Source organism: Ochotona curzoniae, unplaced genomic scaffold, assembly GCF_017591425.1.
Source record: "Ochotona curzoniae isolate NIBS_2020 unplaced genomic scaffold, NIBS_Ocur_1.0 contig_3498, whole genome shotgun sequence".
Classification (NCBI taxonomy): domain Eukaryota; kingdom Metazoa; phylum Chordata; class Mammalia; order Lagomorpha; family Ochotonidae; genus Ochotona; species Ochotona curzoniae.
In genome coordinates, this window is record NW_024465885.1 from 40,034,387 (window position 1) to 40,055,532 (window position 21,146).

Consider the following 21,146-nt stretch of genomic DNA (forward strand, 5'->3'; position numbering starts at 1 on the left):
TCCCACTGTCTACACATTTCCAACAGTTTCATTGGGAGTCCATCTAACGCAATATGTGTGACTTCTTGTTGTTAAGGATAAAAAAGCACCTTATATTGGGGCTTGCTTTTAGAAACCCAAAGGATATCTATAGCTATTTATAGATATATCCATTCTTTCCCTGTTTATTGTAAGGGATATAAAACACATTCCTATTTGTATTTCTTTTGGAAAGCTCATTAACTAGCTAGCAGTATTTTAGCATCCTAATCAATATAAATTGATGCCTTCAGAACTGTAAGCCTAATATTAACTGTAAAGTTTCTTTTCACTTAAGTAACACTTTCAAATTGTCAGTATAAAAAGATATTTTTTAATAAGTGGGAGTCTATATCTCATCTGTTTTACACCCTCATTCCATAGACATAGATTTAATGTTACTTATTTATTTCAGACACTCTAAGTGGATCTGCCGTTTCCAATTCACATAATCTTTTAGTTATGTGCAGATCATTTATTTATGACTCTGTTAGAAATTCATAGTAAAGCAATAAGGTTTTGAAATATGAAAATTACATAATTTCTTATGCTCTTACCATGTTTTCGTAGCACTCATAACTGTAAAGCTGTTTTGAAGGATTTTAACTTCCTCTTTCTTTTTTCTCTTTTCCTTTGGCAGTTATTCCATGTTTCAAAAGAGCCACTTCCTGGAACTTTATCACAGTGGCTTTTTTTTTTTTAACTAGCTTATCTGAATCTCTGTTTTCTTATTTGTGACCTACTTATAGCCAAGGGGAGGTAACAATCCTGAAGTCAGTCATAACACACTTTGCAATTTCATAAGATCCATTTTTGCGTCTGTTACTCTCAATGCTTTAATACTGTTATTTGCTGCTACTCGTAGGCAAGACTCAAGGTTATGTGTATAGGTTGGCAGTGTTAGTTAATTCAGACTGCTAGAATAGAAGACCATCAATGAGGTGGCTTAAGCCACAAACATTTATTTCTAGTTCTGGAGGCTGGAGATGCAAGACCAGAGTTCAATGTGGTTGTTATTGGACGAGGGCACTCTTCAGGGTTGCAGGTGGCTGCCTTCTTGTTGTGTCTTCACACGTCAGAAAAGTCAAGAAAGTTCTCTTTTTCTTTCTTTTACTTATTTTTTTAATAAACTTATATCTTAATTCCATTTCTGCACACTTTTATAAGGAGTTGTTTATTTGATTGGAAAGGGAGATTTCAAGAGAGGAGAGACAGAGAGAGAGGGAGAGAGATAAAGAGAGGGAGAGATCCATCCCACCCATTGATTCATTTCCCAAATGGCAGCAACAGTTGGCTGGAGTTGAGCTGATTTGATGCTGGGAGCCAGGAGCTTCTTCCAGTTCTTCCATGTCAGTGCTGCGACCCAAGGCTCTTTTTCTTTCCAAGATCAGGGAAAAGCAGGGAGTTGGATCAGAAATGGAGCAGCTGGGACATAAACCAGAGCCTATATGAGATGCCAATGTTGCAGGCAGAGGATTAGCCTGCTATGCCCAATGCCAGCCCCTCTCTGGGTTTTCTTTATAAGGCATTAATTATACATGAGGGTTCTATCCTCATGATCTAATCAATCATTTCCCAAAGACCCACCTCCTGACACCGTCATATTGATAGCAATGATGTCAGTATATGACCTTTGGGAAGATACAAGCATTCAACCTTTTGCACTGAGGATTTTCGTTACACTTTACTTCCACATCACCCAGGACACATGGCCTCAGTGTTCTCAACACATTTTTTTTTTTAACAGAATGAATGATATGAGAGACTTGAGAGTAAAGCTGGAGTTTAAAAAGTCATCGCAGTTGACATTGGCTTTGTCTTCAATGTAAGACGCTCAACTTTGGCAGCTTAACTGAACAGGGTTTCCTAAGAGTGAATCCTGCAACTAGGGTTGGTTGGTTGCTTAAGGAAGTCAGCAAGAATTGGGCTACTGCTTAACTTCCAACTCCACTATTGCTATCCTGTTGGTTGAAAATAAAAGAGTTTATTTTCTTTGGTCATCTGAGGGGCAAAGAGCAGGGAGCAAAAGTGCACACCAGGTGATCTGGTATTTTGTAGGAGCTTTCTGGCAAGTTCTGCTCAGTGTGGATTTGCTTGTTTGTATTTGATCTGAAGCAGCTCATATGGCTTAAGGGGTCTCAGAAGTGTTTTATGTGGGAACTTATTGCATATTTATTGCATTTTCCAAAAGAATAACTAATAACAGATCTGTTTTTTTAACTGATAGATTACTTGAATTGAAGAGGCAACATCTATATAAAGTGCCTAAAACAAATAAATGTATATTGAATTTGTGTCTATGGATGCAAAGTACAGTAAGGATACATTTCGAATCTCATTTAGTTATCAGTACTATGCCAAAAAGAAAGGGAAATGTATATTGTGTATATAACCAGCGGCACCTGTCACAGAAGAGTTTAAGGAAAGGGAAATAAAAGGCATTCCTGTCCCAAACTTCAGTTTTGAAGCCACTAATAAGGAACACACAGGGTATTTTTGTGATGTAGTGACTGCGTGGACCAGTGGACTGAGGTATTTACTTTGTCAAATTCACCAAAGGACTGAACTTGCTGATGTAGAAATTTGAGCTATAGCTATATTAGAGGTGATCTAGCTTTGGATGCATACTTACTAAACTTCAGAGACAAGAATAATAGAAATGTAATTAAACTTACAATGAGAAGGTAAATTTATCGAACGTGAGTGCTCAGTAACCAAACTATGTCTCTCTAGGTAAATCTACATTCCAAGTCATTAGAAAGACATTAGAGAACGATGTTAATGGAATGGCTTTGATACTTATGGTCTACTAGAACCAGTTGTAGTGTATGTTCCCATCTTCCTCATATTCTGTTGGCAACTGCAGATAAGGTAAAATACTATGCCCTTGACTATGTACCCTGCTATACTTTGAAATTAATATCAAAATCTCATGTAGGTAATGAAGTCCCAAAGTTATGCATTGCTAGCACTAAGATGGGGAACGCTTGGTCCAATTGTGGCATTTAGAAGCCGGTGTATCGGTCAGTGGGTGATGGTTCTTGTAAGATGGCTCTCATGAGTGTGTTGGTTATAAAGCTTGGGTCCAGTTCAGTTACTGTGCCTCCTGGCTCATCATGTGGCCCTTCCATCAGCTTCATTCTTTTAGTATCATACGCTGGCTTCACCGAATGGCAGAACCAGTAAAGCCCACATGATCTTGGATTGTATACCTCCAAAATTATGAGTTCAACTAAATGCTCTTCCTTTATTAGAGTTCTATGTAAGGTATTTCACAGTAGTCACAAAAAAATCTGACTAACATACATCGTTTTCATAGGCAGTGCAAGGAATGTGTTGCTCCTGTTGGTATCACTGGTTCTTCCTCTTCTTGCCTTCCGTCACCATTTTAAAATAATATTTATTTACCTATCTATCTATCTATCTATCTATCTATCTATCTATCTAAATTGGAAAGTCAGATACACAGAGAGGAAGAGAAAGATCTTCTGTCCGCTGGTTCATTCCCCAAGTGGCAGCAATGGCCGGAGCTGAGCTAATCCGAGCCAGGAGCCAGGAGCCTCTTCTGGGTCTCCCATGCGGGTCCAAGCAAAAAACTGGTTTGGAATCTGGGCAGCCAGGATTAGAATTAGCACCCATATGGGATCCTGGTATGTGCAAGGTGAGGACTTGAGCCACTAGATTAGTGCACCATGCCCTATCAGCTGCTTTATCTCTCCATGTTTTAAAGATAACAGTATCTTTTTTTCTCTGACCTACTAGATCTTACGACTTACTTTTTAACTCTGGGAGGTCATCTTCTTCCATTTCCAAATCACTTCACACTTAGGGTGCTTTAATTAACAGGCAGTGGGTCACAGCTTATACCTACGGTCTCCCTTCTCCAGGAGATCAAGGCTTCTTCCTAAAAAAGTGACCAGTCCAGTTTAACTCCAGTTCACTCTTGGTTGATTTGTCATTATCTTTTTCACTATCAGAAAGGTCCATTGCTGTTTTTTGTTTTTTGCCCAAATATGTATGCTTTGTCATGTGCATTTTTAAATCTCTTTTTCTGGCTCCATTTTCTTCCCTTTGCAGTTACTCCTTTCTTGATTTGCCTCATCTTTTCATTTACACACATACTTCTAATACTGCAGCATGAGTATGTGTCGACTTCTAATACTGCAGTATGGATAGGAGTATGTTTCTCAGCTCTCACACTGTTGACACTTAGTGCCACGTAATTATTTATTGTGAATGTGGAACAAGATGTTCTCATTAGTGAAATATTTTATCAGCAGGTACTGTCCATGGATTGTAGGATGTTTAGCAACATCTCTGGCTTCTATCCACCAGATGTAATTACCTCTCCCATATGCAAATACCGTCACTTAGTCCCAGTATCTCTTGGGGCCAGACAGGCCCCATTGAAGATGATTGACATAGATGAATAGAGGGGTTTATGCTTGTGTAAAGGAAAACTGAGTTTGAATCTCTATTGTGTCAGTTTTATTAAAAGTATTATTTGAGAAGATTTTATCAAAACAAATATGTGCTTTTGTAAGTTTTAGGCATAAAAGACCAAGATCTGCAGACCTCAATTCTTGGTGTAAACATTTACAAATTCATGTAATGGAAATATCAGGTTGGGTTTAAGATTTTTAAAATTTTTTTTCAGAAAGTCAGATATAGAGAGAGGAGAAGAGACAGAGAGAAAGATCTTCTGTCCGTTGATTTACTCCCCAAGCAGCCACAAAGGCTGGAAATGCACCGATCAGAAGCCAGGATGCTGGAGCCTCTCCCAGGTCTCCCACATGGGTGCAAGGTTCCAAGCCTTTGGGTCATCCTCCACTGCTTTCCCGGCCACAAGCAGGGAGCTGAACGGGAAGTGGGGCCACTGGGACACGAATCAGCACCTATATTGGATCCTGGTGCGTTCAAGGTGAGGCCCTTAGCTATAAGCTACTGCATCAGGCCCTCAGGCTGAGTTTTTCAGTCCTTTACAGATGCATGACAGAAGCTGAAAGTTCTGTGCATGCAGTCTCTGATTCTGCACGAAGCACAAACATACTGGCTTCACAAAGCTACTCACAACAAACTTGTTAAAGGACATTTCGGAAAGCTTGGGGGAATGCTTCCATCCAGCTTTTGTCATCTTTCAGGCTCCAGCTCTAGTCCTTCCCTTATCCTTCTGACTGGGCACACAGCAGTGAAACTACACCTAAGATCCCTCAGGATCTCACTTCCTACTTCTAAGCATTTATCACTTTCCATATAACAATATACAGCCCTGGCTTACGAGAGAAAGGCAAATTCTCTACTTCGTTGCTTTCTTAGTCCATTTTGTGTTGCTATAACCAAATACCTGGCATTGGATGATAAATGTAGAAGGTGTTTACCCAATGATTCTTGTTACTGGAAAGCCCAAGCAACATGGTACTGGCATCTTGCCAAGACCCGCTGGCTGTATCACAATATGGTGGACAAATGGAAGGGGAAGTGGGTCTATGTAAAACAGGCCCAGCAGCTGGGACAATGGGATGCTCTTGCTTTACAACAACCCACTCTTGTAGTACCTAACCTGTTCCCTCAAAACTTAACTCAGTCCTGTCAGAGGGACAGTCACGCCTTTAGTGGGGACAGTCACGCCTTTAGTGGTGTTGCCTCGTTAGCCTTAGTCACTTCCCACTAAGTCCCATATCTTAAAGATTCTAAAATTGTTCACCACAAATAGACTGAGGAATGAAGTCTCCACATGAATTTTGTGTGGACAAGCTGCAATTAAAGACAGCAATCATTTACGTAATTGAGTGTGAAAATTTAGAATCTCATTAGAAATGTAATTGAGTAAAATTCCAAGATTCATGTCAAATAAGGAGCTTGACACTGGCCATGAAATGAAAGGTTCTGTGCTCCAGGTCTTAATCAGGAGGGTTGAAGCTCCGCTGAGAAATTTGTTTGCATTTTGATGCTGTATTGCTCTATCATATTTTCTTTAAATTTCATTTTATCCAATGTCAGATAAAGCACCACATTGACACTTGACAGTTTATAACAGTAATTATAGATCTATGAGTCAACAGGGCTCAGTTGGAAGGCTCTGTTGTACAAACCCGACTAGGCCAGAGAACATCCAAGGTAGCTGGCTCACGTGCCTGGCATATGACGCTGCTGACTGCCAGCCAGGACTCTTGTGTGGGATGACTGCCTATGCCCATGTTGACTTCTCACAGCATGATGGCTTGTTCTAAGAGGGATTGTCCCAAGAGAACTAATTTCAAGAAAGAGGAAGTGGAAGTTGCCAGTCTCTTAGAAGACTAGACACAGCATTTCTTGTGCAGCGACAGGCCCAGATTCAGAAAGAAGGAAAGAAACAAACTTCCAACCTTGATGGAGAATGGATCTGGAGCCTTGCAGCTAAGAGACTGCATCCATCAGAGTGTGTGGGTTTGAGACAGCACTGCTGAGCTCAGCCTCCTGCTAATGGGGGGGGATGCTGGGGTCCGTGCGGTAGGTATGGATGGCACGAAGGTGTGAAGAGAACAGCTCCCCTGCTTGGCAGGGCCTGGGGCAGCTTCCAGCTGTTTGGCAGGGCCCGGTATATTTCTCTCTGACCACCCTGATGCTGTTTCACCCTCTGGCTGCATGGACACTCAAGCACCCCACTAAGAATTCTGTATTCTTTTGAGGCACGTCTGTGTCTGTGTCTGTGTCTTTCTTTATTGCCGACTCCACGCACCCTTCCCGAGCTCCGAACTCAGCTGCAGCTGGACTCCGGTTGGGGGGCACAGGATGGCTCCAGTGGCTGCATTTCCCGTGACACATGTGGAAGGCTGGTCCTGGTTCCTGGCTTCAGCGTGGTGCAGGCTTGGATGTTGTGGTCATTTGGGAAGCGAACTGGCAGGTGGGAGATTTGTTTTTCTCTGTCCTTCATATAAAGAAGCAAACAAACGAAGTGAATGCCAGTAAGGTACAGGTCTTTGGGTACCACCCGAGATCTGTGATACCCAAGACTTGAAGGCAGGGCCCCAGGACCTGTGTTTTAATGAGCACCTCAAATATTCTTCAGCATACAGAGGTTTCAGCGTTACTGCTAGTGGGTTTGATAGTCTCAAAACCTTGGCATACATCTGTGTAACTGCTGTCTAATGAAGTGAGAGTCTTCCAAAGAGGAGGGTGTGCTCCTTGCCTAGGAAAGGCTACCTAGGTGTGACAGGCTGAGTGGAATTCCACCGGCTCCAACTGGAAGGAAAGGGAAGTCCCAGAACATCTTACATGACTTATAAGAACTAAAATCCTCATCTCATGGTCTGCTTCCAAGAGTCCTTTCCTTGTGTCTTGTTGGATATCTCCACAACTGCCATGAGTTCCACTAGCTCAGGATGCCAGCTGCCTCCTGCTGCTGAGCGCTCCCTGGACAGCAGAGTCTGAGAGAGTCCAATTAAGATTTGTTGTTATTTCTTTGAAAGGCAATTACACACACACACAGAGAGAGAGAGAGAGAGAGAGAGAGAGAGAGAGAGAGAGAGAGAGAGAGAGGCTTCTATCTATTGGTTCACTTCCTAAATGGCTGGGCCAGGCCAGGGGCCCAAGCAGTAAGACTGTTATTTCCACTGGCTCCCCAGGAGCATTAGCAGGGAGCTGGATCGGAAGTGGAGCGGCTGGGACAGGCAGGGGCTTAACCTGCTTCAGCAGAGCACAGGCCTCAGCACAGCTGTTACTTCCTTGGGAACTCCTTCTCTGGTACCCACGTCACAGCACACTCCCGTTCCATTTCACTCATGCCATCTTCTCATGTATATATCAAATATAATGCTCTCTGAATTCCAGAAAGAAGTCCACACTCCGGAGCTGCTGCCGACAATCCAACGGCAAAATCCCTTCAGAGCAGTTATTTGCAGGCTGCTGGTCTCAAGGCGGATGCCACCCTCTCAGGAACTCTAATGGAGCTGGTTCCGCCTAGTTCCCTGTCTCCCCGAGCAGAGGAGCTTTGCCATGTGCTTTCTGCAGGGACCACACTTTCAACTCCAGAGGTGTTAAGTTTTAAAGGTGATAATTGGAGAACCACCACAAGAAGCAGTGAGGGATGAAAGTGCAACCAAGGGTTTGTGAGGGGCGAGGTGGCAGCTGGCTCCAAGTTTCCTGGCAGCCGCAGAGCAATGCCAACACCCGTGAGCCGGCAACCTTGCTCTCGTCCACACCGAAGCAGCCTTGTTGGAGGCCTTCCACAACAACCCGGACGCCCTGGCCACCCTGAGCGCCCGCCACCTCTAGCCACACAGCCCACGGGGCTTCCAGAACGTGAGCCCCGCGCCCCGCAGGTCCTGCTCCTGGGGCTGCATCAGGGGTCCTGGCCAGGGGACAAGGCGCCCCCTCTCCCTTCCCGTGGAACACTCAGGTAACGCCCACGGAGGTGGGGACAACCCCTGTCGTCCCCTCTCCCTGGGCCCACGGACATCCGCTCTCCTCACAGGAGCCCCCCACCCGCGTGGGCTTCCCTCCGCGGCTTTCGGGGTGAGCGCTGCCCCGGAGCCAAAGGGCGGGCCCGCAGCGTGGCCGGGCAGGGGCGTGGCCCGGCGGCCGAGGGGCGGGGCCTCGCGCGGCCCGGGGCGGGGCTTACGCGGCGGAGCCCGGCGCCCGAGGGGCGGGGCCCGGCTGGCGGGGCGTGGCCGGCGGCCGAGGGGGCGGGGAGGAGACGGGCCGGGAGGAGACGGGGCCGGCGGCCGCGCGGAGAGAGTGAGTCACCTGACCGCTGCCCGCGCTCGCTCGCTGCCGTCAGACGGGCCGCGCCGCGCCGCGCCCGGGCTCCGGTGAGTGAGCGGCTGCCGGCCCGGGAGGGTCGGGGGTCCGGCGATGGGGGGGTGGCCTCCGGCGGCGGTCCGGCTCGGTGGGTGCCCTCGCGGGGAGCGGCTGCGGCCCCGCGCCTGGAAGTGGCCGCGGCCGCCGGAAGGGGCGTCCGTGGGCGCCCGGGGCGGCTGTTGTTTACCGGCGCGCGGCTCCCCGAAGCCCCGTACCCCCGGGCTCCCCGGGCCCCGGGCTCGGACGCCCCCGGAGCCGCCCTCGCGGCCTGCCCAGCCGGCCGGGGTGGGAGTCGCTCGGGGAGGCGCGTCAGGAAGGCCGAGTCGTGTCCGGAGCGATCCTCAGCCCGGCTCCCCGGCCTAGCTGGCCCCGGAGAGGAGGTTCCCAGGGCTCCCTTTGTTGGCGTTTTGCCCACGCGTTGTAGTCGGGGCTCTGACAGCGTGTTGAGAGCGGGATGTGGATTGTAGGAGGCACCGGCTTTGTGCTGGGGTGATGCAACGCGGGTGAATGCGGGGGCTTTCTCATTCCGACCGGCTTGGCTCGTGTCGTTGGACACAATTGTGCAGAATGCGTTCCCGGCAGTGAGTCTGAGGCGTTCACCTCCAAGGTAAAGTGTACTAGTAATTGTGAAAGAACCTGTGTCGGGAAAAGCAAGCTAACCGTGTCGTCTTTGGGGGGAGGGTGGGACAAAGACTTTTATGGGGTAGTGATCATTTTGGGGGAGTTCTGCCGGGTGTTGGAAGTATAACCCATGGGAGATGCCACTGCTGGGTTCGTTGTTCATCTGTTGAACGTCTCTTACGTTCCACGGGCTGTGAGTTGGAGGCGATTTGGAAAAACAAAGGTCGGGATTCCAGCGGAGCGTTTGAGAGCTTCCCCGTGGCCAAGCAAAGACATGGGAAGAGCTGTCAGTTCGCTGCTTCCTGATGTTGCCACGATAGTGCAAAGGCTGGGCTGGGCTGGGCTGGGTTTGAAGGCACCTGTCACTTGTGCCTTTGGACATCTTAAAGGGAAACCTTTGGAAGCAAGGCCCCAGTGAGTCAGCGTGGGGTAGGGTGGCCTGGGGGTGGGTCGTGACAGCCTCGTGTTTGCTTGTTCAGTGTGTGGTTCTGTCAGTTGGTTTACCTTTGTTCAGCGGTCGGTTGGGTGACGGATGACTCTTTAAAAAAAAAAAGTCGTGTTGCTGAGTCATTCTCCCGAGCTTGGGAGGTAATTAGGAACAGCTGGCGCAGATGGGCGCATCACATGCCTCCACTCTGCTGGCCGCCCGGGGCTCGTTCTGAGGCAGGTGAGGGGAGGTGTGGGTGCGTGGGAACCCCGAGGAAGTGGCCAGGTCGCACTGAGGGGTTTACACACGGAACAGCCTCAAGATATCAGAGGAAATTTGCCCTGGAGTGTGCTAAAGTTGAGGGAGAAATTTGCAAGCAGTGGTAAACAAATACATGTGTGAACAGTGTGATAGAAATAAGCCCAGCTCCTACTGTACTTAGTAGTATTTTATCTCCCTTTTTCCGTTTTGTGGTCCTTACATTTCAAACATGAACTGAATTGGTGCTTCTGGAAAGTTTCTCAGTGCAAACCCAGAAGGGAGTCTTCTTCTTGTTCTCCCATGCCCTTGGGCTTTTCATGAGCCCAGCTGTAGGTTTTGGTGTTGGAGGGGAGAGTAAGTTGAGTTAGCAGGTCTGGTAGGGTCAAGGTTCGCAAGGTGGCTCATGGAAGCTCGCACTTGCATGGCTCATTCTCAGAGTAGATGCTGCTCGTGTCTGTTGTGTCCTTGCTTCTTGCTTAAAACTGACCACAGAACCCAAGCGTCCCTCTCCTCGCTGCAGACAGAGTTTAGCAATGGGAGGCCTCAGGTGAGGATCTCGCTCTTAGCCTCCTGCCATGGACCGGGAGGTTTTATTGTTGATCATTCATTTAAAGCAATTTGTATTAGGAGAAATGGTTAATTTTGTTTATGTTTCTGACTAGAGAAGATTAGAAATACAGTTTTTAGGTCTCTAGTGAAGAGTGCAGGATGATAAACTTAAGAAGCTATTAAGACTTCGTGTTTTAAAGCTTGTCTGTTACGTAAAATGAGGAAGCCGTTCCAGGTACAGATGAGCAATAGTGCTTGGGTGTTACATAGTGCGCGTACCTCATCTTCACTCTTTCCCGTTTCAGGAATGTAATAGAATTTGTTACCAGTTGCCAATAACGCTTTCTGAGCATTAGGCCATTTTTTGATAACTTCTTGATTTCTTCTTAAGCGCCACAATTTTTTGAAAATGTTCTTCATACTCCGTCTAGTTTTTACTTAAGATGTATATTGTGTTTTAAAATTAGAAGCTTGAGAGTAAATTTCTTATTACGTTGTTAAAGTTAGAGGTGGAACTAGAAGTATGAGCCAGTTGGAGTTGGTAAAATGGAATTGGAAACAAGCTTAGTGATTACTCTGTGAGATCTGAAGTGTAATAATAGCATATGAAAAGGTCAACGAGAACACTTGAAGATAATGTATACACTGGAGTGCAGTATTGGGAGGTGGCACTCTTCAACCTCTGTGTGCAGACTGGCTGAGGTTAGGATTTGGCATTCAGTTGATCTCAGATGCTGTATGGTTGCTATACACCTGTGCTGGGAGAAGGGCTGTGCGCAGTAACAGGTGCAACACCCTCTCAGTGGCTGGTTGTCACCTGTGCTGGGAGAAAGGCCGCATGGTAACAGGTGCCACACCCTCTCATTGGCCGATTGTCACTTGTTGGGAGAGGGCTGTGCGCGGTAACAGGTGCACCACCCTCTCAATGGCTGGTTGTCACCTGTGCTGGGAGAGGGCTGTGTGCGGTAACAGGTGCAACACCCTCTTAATGGCTGGTTGTCACCTGTGCTGGGAGAGGGCTGTGTGCAGTAACAGGTGCCACACCCTCTCAATGGCCAGTTGTCAGAGGTTGTCTTCATAGTGCTGCTGGTTACTTGGAGACCTGTGTTTTTGGAACTGCCTCCTGCCTCCAATTTTCTGACTGATGTTATTAGGAGAGTTACTTTATCCCTGAAAATTACATCTCTTGAGGATCACTTTTGAGATTATTTTGATTTTAAAAATTTATCAAATGAGATAACCAACTGATGTTCAGGTTATGGGTAATTTGAATGCTATGTGCCAGAACCTAAAGCACTCAGAAGGAGCAGACATTTTAGGAGTGTCGATAAAATATTGACGTACGCCGCTGTGAAACTTTGGCTTTCGGCATCCTCAGTGGAGAGCATTACTGGAGCTGTAGTCGTGCTGTGATCACAGTGTTGCTGACAAGAACAGCAGGAAGCAAAGTGTTGAGAATGGGAGCCACAGAGCCAGACTGCTTAAGTTCTGACTGTGACGTCCCCTCTGAAGCCTTGGGTAAGCTCTTCCCCCTGGTAGCTAGCTGTCTCCCATGCAATGCAGGAAATGGATCTAAGTCACAGAGCTCTTTGGGAGAATTAAATGTGTTAATACAGTTCAGGCTGTTTGCTGAGCATCAGCATTAGGTGTTGTCATCTATTGTCCAGAGTTTGGGAAGTGCTGTTACGTAGCCCTGTTTTGTAGCTGCTAAGAACTGAATTACAACCACTGATAGCAGGTGGGACTGCGCGTGAGACCGGTCATTCATTGCTATTGGGAAAATAGCTCCCTGAACACACACCATCAGTAACACCATCTTTCACACGCCCAACTCGGAGGGCAAGTGACGTGGGATAGCGCTGTTATTTAAAGGAATCTAAGAGGTCTCAGCAGAGCGCTTTAATGGCAGTCCCCGCCAGTTACTGAGATTGGTTTTTGAAGAATCAGAAACACTTGTCATTTTTCGTCTAGTCTTTCCAACGTTGTAGTTGAGATACCATGGCCTGGCAGGTTTAGTAACCTGTCTACTCCCTGCCTGCCTGCCTGCCTGCCTGCTTACTAATACCAGGATAGAACTTGTTCTCGGTTCTTACTGCTCTGCCCCATCCAGTTTGTTGGGAATATTTGGATGCATGTTTTTCCTGAAAGTTGGTTTTTTTTTTCTTTTAAATACTTAAATACTTTTTAAATGACATGCTATGAAGAAAATAAAAGACCAAAGAAGTAGTGACTGCCAGGGTCTTGGTTGTTTAATGCCTGCTGTGTGATTGCAGCAGACATGCAGTGAAGTTGGCTAGCTGCTGGTTTCTTTCTAAGTACTAGCAAAGTTTAGGCATTACTACCGTATGCACCTGAAGGTATGTGCAAATCATGTTTTTTATTTAAAATAAATTGGAATCATTTTTTTTTTCTTAGGAACTCATTGCTTGAAAGAGCATTTTTGTGATAAAAGTGATTCCGAGTTTCTGTTTGATAAAAATTATTACTATTATTACTAATTTGAAAGGCAGAATTACAGCGAGAGAAAGAACAGAGAGAGGAGATATTTTGCATCTACTGGTTCATTCCCCAAACAGCTACGACAGCTGAAGATGGGTGCACCTCAGTCTCCCACAGGATGCCAGAGGCCCAAGTACTTGGGCCATCCTCCAGCTGTTTTCCCAGGCCCTTAGTAGGGAGCAGGGTTGGAAGTAGAGCAACTGGGTCTTGAACTGGGGCCCATATAGGCAGTTGGCCCATAGGTGGATGCTTAACATGTTGCACTCCAGCATTGGCCCTGGTAAAGTTATGCTTACTTTGAGATTTGTTTGTTGTTTTGAAAGAGTGGCAGTGAGGATAAACAGGAAGAAGGGAGGGAGAGAGAGAGAATATGAATGAATAAATGAATGAATGGATGAATGAGAATATCTTTCCTGGGGAGATTCTGTTTGCATAAGGTCACATTGACTTGGGCTAGTCTAGGCCGAAGCCAGGAAATAGATCTTTTTGGGTCTCTTGCGTGTATGGCAGGAGCATGTGCAATTGCTTCATTCTTCACTTCTTTCCTAGGCATATTGGAGGGAGCTGGTGTCACAGCCAGGGTCATAGGTGGACACTTAATCTGCTGTGTGACAAATCTGGTCCTATTTTCACTTGTTTTTTTTTTTTTTTTTTGATTAGTATGAAGTTGATACAGAAGGTGAGAGAATCACAGGAGCACTGGTAGGGATAGAGTGAGCAGAGAAGGGAAGGCTGGGAGAGAGTGTGCCCCTCTCTGTTGCCTGGCTTCTCGTGAGCCTGAGAAACACAGTGGTGACATGTTGCCCTCCATGCCCAGGTGAGAGGGAGTACAAGGAAGAGGTCATTTGATTGACAGGTAGACAGACTGTATCATATAGGGCAGGGAAGGTATGGCTTCCGGTTTGTGAGTCTGAACTTTGTAATTGCCTGTCCCGTTTCCTTCCCTCCTGACATTTTGCACCCCTATTCTCAAGGGTTCCTGAAGGATGTAGTTTCATCCTCTGTAGCTACTTCCTGCTGATTAGGAATGCAGGCCTTACATGTCCTCAGTTTGGAAAGCTCGCTGTTTAATGGGTCCATCTCAGGAGCCATAGAAAGTGTAGCTGGTGCCAGTGGGTGTGTCCCCCGTAGTCGTGGCCAGCTCCTCTTCGTGTACACCTAGACGTGATCCTGCCCCCTGCAAGGATTCATTGTAGGAGGTGCCATAAAACACACTGAGTTTTGATGCCAGCATATGCAAGTGGGTATCTGATACCCGAGACCAGAGATCCTGTTGTTTCTGGGACTGACAAGACATGAAAGTCCAGGATTCTTAGCAGTGCCCGAGGTCATCAGTATGCTTTCTCCCCAGGACCCGGCCTCAGGCCCCTGGCCAAGCATGATTGCAACTGCCTAGAACCTTTCCCAGGCCAGCGCAGTGTCACACGGCCTCTCCAGATCCCCTCAAGTTCCTGGCCAAGCTCAGTGGTCCACTGCAGGAACAGCTTGAGTAGGGCTTCAGTGGCAGCCCCTGGTCTGCCCCTCCCAGACTGTCATTCTAGTATGTCGTGGGCGTGGCCTGCCTAGGACCCCCCAGGACTCCTGGCTTGCCCTTTTGGCTGGCCACAGGCTAGGCCTTTCTAGGATCTCAGCATCAGGCCCTGCCTGCCTCTCGCTGCATCATAAATGCTTTTACTAAGACCTGTTGGTTGTCTAGGACTATTTTAGTTGGAGTGTCTACACACTTAGGGACTTGCTGTCTAAGTTGGTCTGAAGTGTAAAACTGCCTGAATAGTCCAGTTTTTTTAAGATTAGGGTCATGTGATATGCCGAAATCCAATAGCAGCTTCCAGAGAGAATCTAAGAGAAGAGATAGGTTAAGCGTGTCTGCCTTAAAGTGACACAGCTTTAATACAGAGAAAGCAAAGGCTGTACTTAGCCTTCTAAAGACGTATTTAAGACTTTTGACTCCTTTGCTAGAGTAGACAGGCTTATCTCATGAGGCACAGCCCCAGCCCCAGGCCTGCTCTAAAGGGCTGGGCATCCAAGCTGGCCTGTGTGGCTCTGGCCTTGGGCTCCTTTAGGGACCACAGCCTGTGTGTTGGTGCTCCGGCTCCCTTGTTGTGTGTCTCCCAGGAGAGGAGAGGATCGGGCCCATTTTTTTTTTTTTCAGTTTCTTTAGATAAAATCGTCAACCCTTCAGCTAGAATGACATTAAAAGTGTTTAGCAAGGTCGTGTCATTTCATCCTGTATTGACTGCATATTAGCAATAGTTTGACACCAAGGCTGTAGATTAAAAAGTGTTTGATGAAGAAAAGGTTCTTTTTCCTAATCCCTGCCCCGTTTTTTCCTCTGTTATCTGTTTACAGATTGTCTCCCTTTGGGATGTCAGGTCTGAGGGTGCTTTAAATAGAAAAACAACAACAACAAAACCCATCTATTTGTTGCCTTCAGAAAACATATCTCACCAACAAAGATCAGCAGAAACTATATCTCGTGGATTTTTTTTTGTTAGTTTCATCTCTTCAAAACACTTAATTCTGATTAAATTCTTCAGTGGCTCATAGATCATAGAGTAGCAGCATTTTCTTCAAGAAGCTTCTTGATTTTCATTTCTTCAGTGACACATTAGTCATTCGGTAGCATATTAGTTAACTTCATGGCATTGTTCATTTCTTTTTTCTTCCTGTTGTTGATTTTGTTTTGTGACTTTTCATTTAAAGGGATGTACCGTAACTGTGTAATGGAGACCGTCATATCCAGATGTGAGGATACAGTGCAGTATGCATCTATAATACCAGACTAAAGATGGACTCCCAATGAAACTGTTTACTCTGTCTTGACAATAGGATGCTGGACTCTTTCATTGTCCATGTCTGCAGTGATGGACATATGACTGTATGAAGAACTGTACAATAATAATGATGTAGGGGAGCTCAGTGATGGGAGAGGGAATTGAGGAAGTGGTAAGGGAAATCCTAGGGCCTATGGGACTGTATTATAAAATGATAATAATAATAAGTAAAATTGAAAAAAAAAAAGGTAGACTGTGGGCCTAGCACAATAGCCTAGTGGCTAAATCCTTGCCTTGCATATGCCAGGATCCCATATGGGCACTAGTTCATGTCCCAGCTGCTCCACTTCCCTTGTAGCTCCCTGCTTTTGGCCTGGGAAAGCAGTGGAGGATGGCCCCGAGCCTTGGGATCCTACCACCCACATTGGGGACCCAAGGAAGCCTCCTGGCTCCTGTCTTTGGATTGTCTCAGTTCTGGCTGTTTTGGCTACTATGAGAGTGAGCCAGGGGATAGAAGATCTTTCTGTATCTCTTTCTCTGTGTATTTCAATAAAAATAAGGAAGAAGGTAAACTGTTCAGCGGTTTATTTAAGAACATGCAGTTTCCTTGCTTACTTGCATCTTCGTGTACTTAATGTTGGGTCCTTCTCCAAAATGTGCCATCATATTTCAGGAATCGGCTAGATTAGTATAGGGTTACTCAGCCGTAAGGTATGCTATACAATATGTTTAAAATACGTACCGAGTTAATACATCTGTCAGGCTGTGGTTCTCATGTCAGTGCTTTCGGAAAGATCAGCAGTTCAGTGTGTATGTTGTGTATAAACACTGCGTTTGGAACCATGACGTGGTCGTCAGGCTTGTGCGTTTGCACAGCGTCTGGGCTTCTCCAGCTCCTGTGGTCTTTCAAGGAGGGTGCTGGGCATGCACGTCGCTGGTGAAGTTCAAGAAGTAGGGCAGAAAGTGTCAGGCTTTTATGTTTTTTTTTTTTTTCATTTTATTTGCTTTTCCCATTTTAATTTTAGTTAAAATTTCACAATTAGATGCAATTCTAGGAACAATGGCATTCTCTCCTGCTTCTCCCTGTCTCTCTTTTAACTTTTGAGATAGCATGTTTTAGATTTACACCTCAGCAAAAGACTTGCACTGAATAAAAAGTTTAATAAATAAAATTCAGAAAGACCTTAGTTTGCGGACAAAAGCAGTAAACAATAATTGATAGAAAAATGGCCATGTTATCTATATATAGCAAATTTTAAAGTAATCACAGAATATAAAAACTATAAAGTATGTCATATACTGTTCTTTTAAAAAATTTTGTGTATTTGGAACACAGAATTACAGAGACTGAGAGGGAGAAATGAGAGCATCTTCCATCTGCTGACCCATTCTCCAAATGGCCTCAAAGGACAGAGCTGGGCTGATCCAAAGCTGGGAACCTGGAGCCTCTTCCGAGTCTCCCATGTGGGTGCAGAGGCCCAAGTACTTGGACCGTCTTCCACTGCTTACCCAGGCACGTTAGCTGGGAAATGGTACACATGTGGGATGCTGCTGCCACAGCTGGTCCCAGTATAATATTCTTAACCGTTGGTTTGCCAAAGGTACAGAACACTGTTTAAAGTAGAGAAGCATTTTTCTGGGTCTAAATGGAGTTCTTTGCTAACATGCTTTTGTTCCCAGGGTATCATCTGGGGAAATCAGAGGAAACGCCACTTAAGGTAAGTCTTGGCGAGTAACTGTTTTTCCCTTGAAATCGTCTCATTGTGATACGGGACTATTGCCAAGTACCAGTCAAACTTTAGTAGTATTTCTTTGGATGTTCTGTTTTGCCGTGAGGGTGTCACACCCCTTTGTCATTAGCCCAGTGTGTCTGTTCTAGAAGATTCTTCCCTGGAGCAGGTTGGTAACAGGGCTGATCAGTAGCAGAGGGGGGTCCGAGTGTTTCTCAGATGCTCTCCCTTTAGTTGAGTTTGCTTGGGACACAGGAAGACAGTAATCGCACTTCTACATGTTAAGAATCTTCGTTTTCTTTCTGTTTGTGCAGCTCGTATCTCAAAAGTCACATGTTGAGCTTAATCAACTACATTTGTATGTAACTTATCAGACTGAAATTGGTGTCATGTGTTCTACTTATTGGCAGTATGGAAGTTTTCCGAAGTTGTGATCTAATGTACAAGCACACCATCACTCTAGCGTGTGTGCTGTAAGGGATTCGGCCGACTTTGCGGCACGTGTTCTGGAGAATCCTGAAAGCATCAGTTATGATAGTGATGAATGCATGAGGAGTGGAGGAAACAACTTGTGTTAATAACTCTTTTGAGAACTTTAGTTGTGAGCATGGTAGAGAGAACTGGAAGTTAGTGGGAAGAAAAGGGTACATGTGTGCTGATTTATACGTCTTGTCAAAGGGGTAGGGATGTGACACAGCGCTTAAGATGCTTCCATTTCATGTTCGAATTCATGTGTCGAGCTCCTGGTTGACCTGACCTAGTTCTGGCTTTGCAGGCATTTGGGGAATGGACCAGTGGACAAAAGATGTCTCCTTCCCCCCTTCTCTCCCCTTGCCTTTCAGAGAACAATAGTGATAACAATAACAGATCCCATCAGTGGATTCTTTTAAAAAAAGATTTATTTTTTAATTTTTAAATTTATTTATTTTTATTGGCAAGGCAGACCAGATTTACAGAGAGAAAGAAAGTTGAAGAGAAAAATCTTCCACCTGCTGATTCACTGCCCAAGTGGCCTTCAGTAGCCAGAGCTGAGCCAACCTGAAGCCAGGAGCCAGGAGCCAGGAGCTTCTTCCAGTTCTCCCAGGCAGGTGCATGGTCCCAAAGCTTTGGGCCATCCTCGACAGCTTTCCCAGGCCACAAGCAGGGAGCTGGATGGGAAGTGGAGCAGCTGGGACATGAACCTGTGTCCGTATGATCCCAGGGCTTGCAAGGTGAGGATTTAGCTATTGAACAGTGGTGCTGTGCCTGAGATTGATTTATTTTTAACGGCATATTTACAGAGATTGGAGAGATGAAGAGAGGTCTTCCATCTATTGATCTCACTCCTCAGATGGTCATGATGGCCAGAGCTGAGCTGAACAAAAGCTGCAAGTCAGGAGCTTCTCCCCTGTCTCCCACTTGGGTGCAGGGTCCCCAGAACTTGAGTCGTTCTCTACTTTTCCCAGGCTTCAGAAAGTTGGATCAAGAGTCAAGCAGCCAGGATGTAAACCAGTGCCCCTTTGGGATGCTGGCTCTGGCAGGTGCCGGATGAGCATTCTGTCCACCATACTAGGCCTGATTGTTTTTGTTTTGACCTTGACTAGTTTCTCTTAACAGTTGACTGCAAGATGGATGCCAGGAATTCAGGGGTCTCAATTAAATCTATGTTTGTGGAAGAAAAAATACTCACTGTTTTTTTTTTCTGCATGTGTTAACAGAACAGTTTCTGCAGAAACCTCATAGTAGAAGCCACCTTTTCCCTCTTCTGTTAGTCAACATTACAGATAAACCTATACCACAATCCATCATACCAAGTGAAGTGTGACCTCCCCCCACCCATAATGATTGGCTTAAATAAATCATGAGTTATTTTGCTTTGGACTGGGGATCTGCTGTAGCAGAAGTGTGTAGTTGGAGTGCTGTCAGGAATTGCATAGAAAGTGAGGGGGTGAATTGTGCTGAGTGGTTCACAGCATCGTCTTTGCCCGTGACTACACAGGCACACATTTCTGAGTTTAAAAAAAAATGTGGTGGTTGTTTTAAAAATAGAAAATGCCTTTTCTGCCCAAAAACTATTCCTAGAAGAAATGTATTTCTTTCAGTACTCGTAGGAGTTCTGAACTCTTTCAGGGAAAGAGAACTGCAAAGAGAACTCCGCTTTACCTGAAGGGCATAACCCCTGTGATAGCCACCACTCACACGGAGTGTTGGGGCTAGCCTGGCTCTCATAGAAACTGGCTCACTCTCTGAGTGCATGGACTTGGAACCCAGAGTCCTAGAATGCAAACAGAAGCTCCGCCTCTCTGCATAGTCATTCCTGGACCATAAGTAGGGAGTTGGATGAGAAGCGAAGCAGCCATCACATGAGCCGGTGTCCGTATATGCTGCAGGTGCCAGAGGTGGAGGCTTGGTGCACTAAGCCGTGGTGCTGGGCAGCCCCTCTAGCCAGGTCTCTTTTCTTTAAGTTTTTTTTTTTAAACACATAAAATGTGTGTATTTTATGGTATGTCATGAGACTTTTGATAAATAGATACATTGTATAATGTTTAACAGGGTAATACATCTGTCTCTAAACATTTAATAGTTGGTTGTGGTCAAAACATTCGAAATCCTATTATCTGAGTATTTTGATAGTGAGAATTACTTTTTGAATATAAATTTTTGTCTGATATAAAATGTAATATATGAACCTTATTTTTCTACTCAGTTGTTCCTAGGTACATTTCAGTTGTATTTGTGGGTCCCAAATTATTGCTTTTTTGCACTGAATTTTGTGATTATCGTAAGTTATAAATGTAGTTATTGAGAACTCTAATGAAAAATTGTGGCTTGAAAATTCCTATTTTAGAAATGATTATTTGGACTCACAGATTGATAAAGGAGACAGTTCTTAGTTTTAACAGTGTATGTTGAGACACTGTAGGCCTATGGTAGCTGACCAGGGATAAATGAACCCATTATTATTATTATAGTATTATTTTAAAATACAGTATTTAAATTTAATACTCTATTTGAATTAAAAACCTTCACTTCATTGATTGACATGATGTATTAATTGCTTTGCTGTATTGCTGCCTAAGATTGTTACCAAAGATCCTTTTTACTCTTAATCTAATCTTTTAAAATTATGAGTTGGTGTGTAAGGAGTGGTTGAGAATTTGAATGGCACTTTATTTTTTGTTTGGCCTTTTTTCCTACCCCTCCCCCCCCCCGCCACTCCCCCCAGTTACTTTTGATTCTGTGTGTGTCAGCTCTTGGACCTACTAAGAGTTATTCTGACTTGGAACAAATTTTAAGCCTTCTCACTTACCTGTACATCTAACATGCACCTCAAGTGTGACAAGTCCAGAAATACGGGTTGTTAGCACCCCCCCCACACACACCTTAGCAGAATCCCTATCAAACTGTTAAAAACAATTATATTCAGATAATTTTTATTTTTGGTTTCTCATTCAAATCCTTAACCATCAACATATTACTTTATAGTAAGATGCTACTTGCCTTCATTAA

The 21,146-nt window shown here is 45.2% G+C and overlaps 1 protein-coding gene across 2 annotated transcripts in view; it reads left to right on the forward strand.

Moving 5' to 3' along the window:
- Positions 1 to 8,732: 8,732 nt before the first annotated feature.
- The window catches only part of BACH1 (BTB domain and CNC homolog 1), a 50,219-nt gene continuing 37,805 nt past the window's right edge, over positions 8,733 to 21,146 (forward strand). Inside the window, exon 1 of one of the 2 annotated variants that reach the window (XM_040980705.1) lies at positions 8,733 to 8,807. The gene's annotated coding sequence lies outside the window, so the exon portion shown is untranslated. Of the gene's footprint in view, positions 8,808 to 17,626; positions 17,646 to 21,146 lie in introns of those variants that run through there. The other variant, XM_040980706.1, reaches the window with a different exon arrangement.